This window comes from Balearica regulorum, chromosome 2 (assembly GCF_011004875.1).
Source record: "Balearica regulorum gibbericeps isolate bBalReg1 chromosome 2, bBalReg1.pri, whole genome shotgun sequence".
In the NCBI taxonomy this organism is placed as follows: domain Eukaryota; kingdom Metazoa; phylum Chordata; class Aves; order Gruiformes; family Gruidae; genus Balearica; species Balearica regulorum.
This window is the reverse complement of record NC_046185.1, coordinates 133,739,478-133,750,169: the sequence shown is the minus strand read 5'-3', so window position 1 is coordinate 133,750,169 and position 10,692 is coordinate 133,739,478.

The following is a 10,692-nucleotide window of genomic DNA, read 5'->3' as shown; positions in this document are numbered from 1 at the left end:
AATAAAAAACAATTATTGCATTATGAAAATGTAAGCAGATTTACTGAGCTAAAACTACATTCTGTAAAGTAAGACTAGTGTGTGTGTTCTCTATTTTGTCCAGTTTTAATAACCTTAATGCTTAGATAAAAATAGCAACAAATAATTACATGATTTTGAAGATCCACAGGGCAAAACCCCAATATACCAGTCTGAAAGTAGCTTCCCACAGGCCTTAACGGTGACATTCTTCATCTCTTTCTACCTTGCTCTGCATGAAGCTGGGTCACGCAAAGCATGATGACTTCTGTGGGCACCAATGGACAGAACTTCTGAGCATCCTGAGAGTGGACCCTGAGGTCAACCTTAGGACCATTCTCAAGAAGCAATGTCGACACATCCATGCATGTATCCACACACCACATATAGGCCTGGGGAAGATCATGCACAGATCCAAAGTCCCATTCTGTTACCAGTGATACTTGAAAGTCCCAGAAGGCAGCATGTCAAAATAAAGCATATTCTATCATCTACTATGTTTTTTGTATGTATGGATGTCACCTGTTCGTTAGAAATTCAACTTCTTTGTTCCTTTAGGTTGGTATTCTACAGCCAGCATAGGAAATTAGAAGTCCCATCAACAATTCCTTTCATGTCAGGGAAAATTCCTTTGGAAAATATTTGTTCCACTCTTTATGCACTTCCATTTTAAATTTCCTTTCTTAGCCATAAAAAAGGCACACAAACCCCCTCTAAATACCTCCACTAAATTGATTTCATATAAAATAAAGCTACAAAATTTATATCCATGATTATGTTAATAAATGATCTGAAACACTGAGAAGTATTTTAACATTAATAGAGCAAAGCAAGCCCATAACAAAAAGACAACAACATCCTATTTTTTCACAGTTTAGATTTAACTTTAAAACTGATTCATTTTGGTTGTGGGTTTTTGTTTTTGGGTTTTTTTTTACATGCTGTACATTCCAAATAGCTGCACAGGCTGTCACCACATCAGCTTTCTGAGTAACAACAACAACTTGTTTTAAAGCAATGCTAAATTAATCTATGGAGTCTCTTTTTTTTTTTTTTTTTTTTTTTTCCAGGGGCATACCTCCATTCTCCTGACTTCAGTCCCCCACGGCTTCAGCATAAACCAGTAGTCCTTAATTTAAGGCTGGTTTAGATGTCATGGATATTATTTTTTTCAAAACTTTACAGCTTTCATTTTCCTTAGCCATAAAATGCATCATACGCACCAGCAGCTATTTTACATCCTTTCTGCCCTCCCATGACCCATACCTAAAACTCCCTTTTCATGAAAATCTTTCTACACACTCAACAAAGTACGCTAAAACCAGCTTTAAATGAACTCCTTGTTGCAATCTTAATGAGACAACAAAGTCCAGTAGTAAGGAAGACCCTCTTAGATTTGGCAGGTTTAAGTTCAGCACCTGTTCTGCAAAGGCTTTTCTTACCACCTTAGGCAAGTCAGCTTAACTTAACTTAACAACTTAAGTATCTTTTTTAGAATACAGACTTTAATATCTCTGTGCTTTGATATCCCAGCTGTACTCAGGGTAATAAAACTCCCCAATTTTACCAGTGTTTTGAGCATAAAAATGTCAAAAATTAGAGGTGTCTCACACATCCTGGAATAAGCATTCAGGGATAAGATCCCCTTTATGAGTCTTGCGGGGTTCTGATTACAATGTGTAGAGCCTCAAGCAATTGTTCAGAATGTATGTATGTAGGTATGTATGTATTTTTTATGAACAACAGAAAGATCTTGATTAAATTCTGATGCAAAATGGGAATTATGAAAATAGGTGCTATACAAAAATAAGCTATTGCATTATTAATTAAGAAATAGAAGTAATAATTAAATAGGAAAATTAATACTACAATCAGTCCACTTTTTGCTATTAAATTATTTATTAAATACTATAAATAGTTTAAGATTTCCTCAGTGTTCCAATTATGTTTCAACTGCATATTACTCTATTATCAGTGGTGCATCTGCAGTGAATGAAGACTTGAATAATATTACTCACCATTTTTTGCCTACATTAGTAATTGTAGCAACACCTTTAACCACAGTTTATAGAACCTTACTGATCGGTGTTTTTATTGCCTTTGCTTGCAAGACAGACCGTGCAGCTTCAAGGGATGGTTTCACAGCTGCAGTAAGCTGAATTAACACCCCACCATGGTGATGTACCCACTGCTCCCTGCCCTTCCCACCCTTCCTTTCTGCCCCAGCGCTAACCACTCGTTCCCGCTGTTTATGGCATGCCAGCTCCAGCGCTAATGAGGCACTTCTGGGAGCCAGCTTCAGTCACTAAACCAGCAGAAATCAAACCCAGCAACCCAGCAGTGAGTTAGAGCAACTTCCAGCAAAGCCTGGCTACTGTCAGAGCTGGAAGAAAGAAGGAAGGAGGCTTGAGGGGACAGGAACTCATGGATGAAGAAGAGTGGGAGCAAGGGGCTGGGGAGTAAGGCTTTCTTGGCCACTGAGATCACTTTCACTCACTGCTGGCTCTTGACTTTCGTGTGTTCCTTCACTAATCGGAAATATAGACTAAAAAGATCAGAAGGCGGGGGGGGGGGGGGTGGTGTTCATGCTAAGTGATATTTTTGGTGGTTCTTTTCTGGAGTGTGCTCAGTATCTGCTGATGGGCCACATCCCAGACACACTGGGGTCTTCTGGTGAACTAGAAGACCAGACACTTGGCTAACAGCGACATTCACAGGTTCTCCCCAAACTGCAGGCACAACTAATGGCACAAATATTCCCTCCCCAGAAGCCAAATACCAGGATGTAGCAACAATGGTCCTTAACTTGTGTGTGTGGCTGGGAGGTACTGGGCTGATCAAGAACTGTTTTTTCTTGAAAACAAATAATAGTATCTGTAATTAAAAAAAAAAGCAAAAAAGAAAAAAAGAAAAAAAGAAAAAAAAAAAAAGCTGCCAGACTTTAGATCTACAGTTCTTAAATAATATGAAATGTCCAGCCAAGCAGCTTCTCCAAATTACAGAATACCTTGAGACTTGTAAAACCAGTGGAATAGCAGTGCCAGATCACTCAGTTCAGCTTCTGGCATACGAGAAACGGCTGGGAGCAAGGCCAACAAGCGTACTGGGCCAGATATTCTCACATGCCACAGTAGCTCTCCAGGGAACGTTACTGTGCTGTATTGGTTAAAGCAGCATTATTCTCTCCTTGTAAATATCCATATCAGCAACATCGTAGACAGGGGATCAACGTTCAAAAATGTTTTGAGAAGTAACGGTAATTTTTTCACCCCTGTTATTTATTTGTAGGTTCATCCACATATTGTATGAAATCCAAATTATATCCTTTAAGATCCCCAGGAGGCCATCACATGTCCTGGTATACCACGTCTCATGCAGATTCCTTGTGAGGCATCCCTCACTCTGGGCCCAATTCTTTATTATGTATAACTGAAGCTAACTCTGCCCCATGTGGCCTAGGAAGGTCAGACTAATTTCTCCTGTCTGACTTCCAACCTGAGTTTCTCCTCCTAGCACATCAGTCAACTTGTCCTTATATACAAGTTGAAGTGAAAACCAGCGTGGATAAATGTGCAGTTTGCGCTTGAAACTTTAGCTGAAGCAACAGCCCTGAGGTAGTTACGTGGGCCATGCTGCCAGCAAAGGCAGCTCAAGGGTCCAAACACACCGTGCATCTTTTCGGCTATGCTACAAGCACAGTCTCACAGCATGGCTGGGCCTGTTACAAAGGAGGGAGAGAAGAAAAGACCTCACAACAGCAAGGAAAATTGGTGCAGAGGTATTCTGCTAACCCCACAGTGAAGGAATGGTTTCGTGTCCCTTGTAGCCGATCTCCACTGCTGCTGAAAGGTGCGATTCCAGTCTCTGCCTGGCCACATCTTCTCACCTTCCCTTTGTGCTGGGGCAGTGCTGCTTTGTCAGCACAGGCAGCTGAAACAGCTTGCTGACCTAGCTGAAAAAATACCTTTTTTGTGATTGTTTTTTTCCAGCTGGGTTAAGTGAGCTTCTCTGAGTCACTGCATGGCCACACAAGCGCCGGTACTACCACAAGGAAGTCAACGCTGACGCACACTGGGGCGAGGAGAATCATTCTTTTTGGAAGAGCATCTTCTCAAATGGGCTGAAGATAGTTGTGAAACTGCACAGCTGAAGATAAACCTGGTGCAGGTAAGTATTTAGATGTGAATCAGCACATACAACTAAATGACAAACGCGGAAGACTTTAATTAAACTATTCTTAATGCAGCACTGCAGTTGCTAATGACTAGCGCTGCAATGACCAGTGAGATTGGTGCAGAGGGCTGGGATTTGCAATATCCTGGCTTTTCTGACTATAGGACGAGTATTGTCAAGAACAAGCAAACTGAGAGAAAGCATAAATGTTAAATGTTTCTGAAGTCTTTCTGTTACTAACAAAGGGAGATTATAAACTCTGGCAAAACAGAATAATTTTTAAATAAGAGTGCAAACTAAGGAATCCCAAATACGTCCTCTGATACAGGATCGAACTGGCATAAGCTCCCCTGTGCTGGTTTTCTGCTTCTAGAGATTCTTCCTACGTTGTTGTGTTCAAGTCTGGCCATCTCAACTTTACAGAGAGACTCTGCAGGAACTTTACACAAAGCATATGCTGGTCACATGAAACAGAAGGTGTCAGGTTTGACTTTGGTTATCCCCATCTTCTCACTCTCTGTTTGAAGCAGGAAAAATAGGTAGTGTCAGTGTAGGCATGAGGACCAGGGAATTCTACCTACGGTATAATTTGTTGCCAAACTGACACAACAGTTGAGCCACTCAGAGCCAAATCTTCCATCTGCACCATGGTGTGATTACAGCAGCCACTGGCCAGCTGTTTTCTGCCCTTACCTCTCCCTGGTAATTAAATGCATGCATTCCCACAGAGGGAGACGTAATGGCACCCAAAGAGTTTGGCTCTCCATGTGTGTCCTTTAGCCATCTCAGCTAGGCAGCAGAGCAGTGCTTACTCCAGAGCTGTGAGGTGCCTTGTGAAGTCTGGAGGCAGACTTTACCCCAGTGAGAACATCATCCATTTTTTAATATGTAAAAAATACATAGTAAAACAGAAAGCTTATATCTCTCTCAGTTATCTTTTAATTAGTATTTTTCAAGCAGGTAGAGAAACAATTTCCATATTATATTTCATGTTGAGGTTGGTCACCTGTTTGGCAAGCTAAATGTTTCATTGTAAAAAAAAATATCAAAATACGAAAGATATCTTTCACTATCTAGTAACTGAATTTTGCAGTGCTCATACATTTGTCATTGCAAATATGTATTTCAGCAGGAAACCACATGAGATGAATTAGATTTCCTGTTCAGCTTAGAGAGCAGCAGCAGGCTATTGATGCATCTAGCTAGTTCAGAGCTGTTATCTACCGTTACAGGAGATACAACTCCGACATTAAAACTCTTTAGCTGTTCTTCATCTGAGGACTAAGGCGAATGGGCTACATGGTGTCAAATTGGTTCTGTCCACTTCTGTGAGCTGCTTGTTGCAACGTGCAGCTACTGAGGCTGCAAAGTACAATAAATTTGCAGCCTAGGAAAGCTGCCTTTGATGTCAGGCAACTGTGCCTGGGCTTTAAAATAAAAATTTAAACATACAGCTATAAATTAAGGTGCTCTTCTAAGTCAGATGGAGAGCTGTTCATGGCCACATTCTTTTGCCAAGAAGAAAAGGTTGAAGTCTCCTATTTCTTAGCAACAGCATCTTATAGCATCACATAATTCCAAGGAGTATCCAAAAGCAATTTCCTTTTTTCTCTCACATAATAACTAAAACTTGATGAAAAGAGAAGACTTTTGTTATGATTTAGAATGCGACTTTTAACACTTTGGAGGTGAATCTTAGTGATCTGCATGGAGCTCTTTATAAAGCAGAAAACACTTTTTACATTTCCATCATAATTCAACTCAAAACAAGCTAAAAAATACGGAAACAAAATGACGAAGTACATAATTTTCTTCACTGGTTTGTTGACAATTTTTCCTTAAAACAGAAGACAGACCAGATTCAAGTAATCATCGGACCTTCCACAACACATAAGATGAAATGGAGATAGCTTGGCTTACAAGGCCAACAGTAAATGGGTGCTTTCCAGAGAGGTCTAAATTTCACTAACAAAAATCAGCTACATTTGAAAGGTTCCAAGTGTATTTTTAATTTTTTTTTTAGTATCTGGAGTCCCACCTGTTGCACAAGAGCTATTCTGTGCTCGGTTGCATGATAAATCTCGCCTGTGTGCAATAAAGCTCACCTGCACACCCATAGAGATGCTGAGGGAGACAATGGCAGGAAGGGGAACCCAAATAATACTCTGCCAGGCTATCTTCAGGCCCCTCACGGGGGCCATCAGCCTACTGAAGGCCCACCTCCACAAGCCCAGAGGAGCCCAGGCACACAGAGGGGCAGGCAGGAACCTGAACCAAGGACCACTGAGGAACGAACACTTCGTCCTGGCCCTGCCACGGGCTCTCCCAGCAGAGCCTCAGCCCCAGCGTCTCGGTGAAAAACCCATCACGATGAGGTACCGTCAGCGAGCAGCTCTCTGGATCACCTTTCGGACCAAAGTGGGGTTGCTGCCCAGGGGTGCAGGAGAAAAGCAGTTTGGGATTGTACAGGACTTACTAGAGGATGTTAAGGGGAGAAGCCAAAGGCAGTAAAAGGGAGAGGCTTAGGTGGTTTGGAAAGGAACAAGAGTGGGAAAATAGAGAAGTAAGGGCATAAAAAGGGCCGGTTGTGTGTAAATAGTATGTATTTTGATATTCTATGTCTCGCTATCTGTATTCTAACATTTTGTTCACCTTTTTAACTCTTTTTGCCCATTGACTTCTTGCCAGTCAACTTTCAAGTAAGCCATTTGGCAACCAGCACTTTATGATAATGTAGTTTTGGTAAAGAAAATAAGTATTTAAATAGCTTCTTACAATAACTTTTGGCAATATTTAGAAGAAAAAGTCTGTTACATTTACAAAGAACACTAATACACTCGTCATAAAATTTTCCTTCTGATAAGTTATTCTACTTTATTCTTTTCTGTCTTGTAAATTTTGTCTTTAACTATGTTTACCTAATTTACTTCTTACGCCAAGAGTCAAATATTCATTTTAAGGAGAGTTGTCATCTCTACATTCACTTGTTATCTAAATATTTACCTCAGAAATTATCTGTAGAGTGGTTCTAGAATTAAAACATTCATAACACCTCATCGCCATCACAGTCCTCAAGAATTCATGGAAGATGGGTGAGTCTGAATAGAGGAGAATATATTATCTTCAGAAAGATAGCAGGAATAAACAGTCAACATAATTTCAATATCAATACTCAAATTACTAAATAGCCACATTAAAAGCACCTGGAGGGTCAGTGAAAAAGAACCAGGCAGCAAAGATTTGTTGCAAACAAAAGTTTTTTAAATGGCTGTATTTTCCTTCTTTAATAGAGTACCTGGTCTGCAGTGAAAGAAGCAGCAGAAGTGATGTGTATCGACTTTAGGGAGTCTTTGGGCACCGTCTTACATGACATTCTGACAGACAGTGTACAGAAATATTTTGTTCTGGGCTAAGTTGCTACACAGCAGGTGCAAAATTGCTTGCAGAAAATACTCCAGGACTTACCAAAGGATATATATTATGGAATTCTGCTGGGGTCTAGCCAAGATCTGATACAAAGCAACATTTTCATTCATGACTTGGATGATGCAACGGAGAGCACACTTAGAAAATTTGCACATGATGCCAGAGTAGAAGGGACTGCAAGGGAGCTGAAGGATTAGAATTCAAAATGACTTTGATAAATGGGAGAAGTGGCCTGTAATCAATAAGATGAAACTCAATAAACACAAGTACCGAGTACTATATTGAGGCAAGAAAAATCAAATGCATAAATACAAAATGGACAATAGTAACAGCACCGTAGAAAGAGACCTGGGTGTTACAGTAAACCACATATTGAATATGAGTCAACAATATGTCGTGGATGCAAAAATAGAAAAACTCATCCTGGGACATTTTAATAGATGTGTCATATGCAAGACAGGGTTAGTAATAGTTTTTCTTAACTCGCCTCTCAGAAGTCTTAGTTTGCTGTAGTTTAATAGGATACTACAAAAAGGTGTTCAAAAAGAAGATTTAAAAGATGGAGAAGTATTGAAAAAGGGAAAGGATATATTTGGTCTAAAAAGTAAAGGCTGATGGTAGGTGTGGAGGTGATATGATAACAACCTTCCAATATGTCGAAGGTTCTCATAAGCAGGGATCCCATTGATCTTCATGACACTGAGGATAAAACCTAAGTGGCTTCAATTGCAGCAGGAAAGGTTTAGGCTAAGATAGGAAAAACTTCTAACTCTAAGGATAGCTACGGACAGAAATAGGTCACCTAAAGATGTAGCATAATCTCCACCATTCAGGTTTCTAAGAACAGGTTAGAAAAATACTCGTCAGAGATTCTCCGTTTCTTGGAGCAAGAGGCCAACAGCATAAGCGAGTTCCTGCGGGTTTTTTTTCATTCTAGCTACTGTTGTTACAGTATCAAAGAAACAGAAACTTGTAACTTAAATTAGCTTTTTTTATTTTAACACTAAATATTTTCATGCCAGTTTCTGACAGTGACTTGCCTTTCTCATCTGCAAAAAGAAATTCGTGCCTTGGTGGTCTGCTCCTTGTAAGTAGTAACATCTGCAGAGAGGTTAGATCTGCTGCTGACTCTGATCCCTTCTCTCAAGACAGCTTAATGTGTCTCTTGATGCCTGCTGGTCTTTGATTCCAAATATTTATCTTCTTTCAGATTTATTTCTGACCACTTGAATTTTACATTTCCCCGCAGAGCCCCTCTGATACACATATCAGCTACCGAATTCAGCTCCCACTGTTCATGACGCTTCCCCCTGACATCACTGGGGCTGCTGCTAGTTCTTGGTAGACTTATTTATTACTGGAATAAATTATGTAATGCAACATGTTTGCTGTTTTTATCATTCTACTGTGGTGTATTTAAATAGTTACCAAGTTCATTTTAAGGATTTTATTTTCTTAAATATTTTGCTTTTGGTTTCATGGTTTTATGCCTTTGGACGCTCTTTCTGCATTTAAGATCACTACACTAATCTTCACTATCTTGAAGCTACTGTGACAGAGGGAGTCAGCTGTAATTACTTCTTAAATCAGATCTCGTTTGTTACTTACAACTAAATCTCTTGTGCACCAGCAAAGCTACCTACTGCTTAAAGCAGTCATTTGTGGTAACAAGAATTTGCTACTCTTAGCTATATCCTTCAGTAGCCACTAATCCCGGGTACTTGAGATGATCTATTACTACTAGTTTATGTCCATTTGTACCCTTCTTTGTGCAATTCTTTTACAAGGGTCATTCTAGCACAAAATGCACCGAGACTTGGATCTAGATAAAAATGGAGTCTATGGCTCATATTCTCAGTTCTCTCACCTCAGAAACTTCATTAAAGTAAAACTGTATCATATTGAAGAGTTGAGATTAGAAAATACATTTGAGACTATGGAATGTGCTTCTCTTGTCATGAGTTTTTTGTTTTTTTGTTTTTGTTTTTTTTTTTCTATTAGAGTTCAGGGGTAAAAATTCTACCTCACATTCTCCCATACACCTCCTATACCTGTAGACTTGAATTTCTAGGTATACTCACTGATTTTCTCAAACAAGAACTGGCATTGTTATTGACACATCTCTCATGCAGCATTTTTTGTTACATTTATTAATACAAGATTTGTGCAGAACTGGGTCACTGGTAGTATGTACAAAATTTGGATCACAAATTGCAAATTACGCAGACCATAGTATATCCTGCTTATGCTTACATGTATTATAGGCACGTTAACTAGTATCCTAGATCGTACTGCATCCCACTTTCCCATCCTCTTGTACTTTGTAAGCTGCCAGCCCTGTTTCATTGCAGGGAATAAGGGAGAGGAAAGTATGCAACAGGTTAAAACCTCATACAAAATACCATGGACCTGTCACCACACCCACCATCAGAGCCTCTCCATTTTTGCAAGATGAACTGAGCAAGAAGCGCGTATCTGGGCATGGCAGCAGTGCTTTCAGTGGCAGCGCAGATGCTCGCAGACTTCCTGAGCCAGAAGTGGTGTTTCCTGCACATAATGGGCCACTTTTAAAACAAGACTGCAAAGTTGGAGTTACATCAGGCACAGCTTTCTGTGTAGTCAGATATTGTCACTGATGACAAAGACAGGATCCCTTTGAGCGTCGTGCCTGGCTCTGTGAGAAGAGTGCTGCAAACGCAGGTAGGGTGGCTCAGCAGTGAAATGAGATCTCTAGAATAAGAAGCACAATATTAACGGCAGATTTGTGACAAGTTCAGCCCTTATTTGGTGAGGTAATGACTAGTATAAGCATGTTGTTGAACAAGCAGAGGAGGATAACTAGTCATGCAGAGACCCAAAGCATACTTCCACTATCTTAGTGCTCTGGCAGCACGTTGGGACTGGAAAATCAACAGCAAGCAAGTTTATTTAGGAAATTAAAACAACCTTTTCGATAAGAAGTGGTAGCAGACTTTTCCTGGATACTTTCTCTGCTACATCAGGGTCACTGAAGGAGAAAAAGTACTCTCCGCATATTGAGGTCTCCATGCTCTAGATCAAAAGGAAGGAGTAATT